Consider the following 408-nt stretch of genomic DNA (forward strand, 5'->3'; position numbering starts at 1 on the left):
AAGATCTGAGTAACACATCTAATCCCGTGAGATAGCATGCCCATATGATGGACAATGTTGCACGAAGAGAAATAGAAAGAATGAGAGAAAGGTGAATAGGAACATAAACATAAATATAAACATTCAGCCAGACAGAGATACACGGTCAGGCAGATTTGTTTATAAACAATTTGATGAATAGACAAACACGTACAGATGGAGACAAACACGCAGATATATAGGCAGGGAGATAGATATATGTGAGGGAATTAGATTGTCAAATAGGTAGGTAAACAAATAGAGAACACGACAGATATCTTGATAAATATACAAGTAAAAGAAAACAGAAAGGGAGATAGGCATATGCGTAAGCATTAGACTGCCAGACTGGTTGAATAAACAGATAAAGATAAAGAACAACAAACTAAT

The sequence above is a fragment of the Penaeus monodon genome, chromosome 24, assembly GCF_015228065.2.
Source record: "Penaeus monodon isolate SGIC_2016 chromosome 24, NSTDA_Pmon_1, whole genome shotgun sequence".
In the NCBI taxonomy this organism is placed as follows: domain Eukaryota; kingdom Metazoa; phylum Arthropoda; class Malacostraca; order Decapoda; family Penaeidae; genus Penaeus; species Penaeus monodon.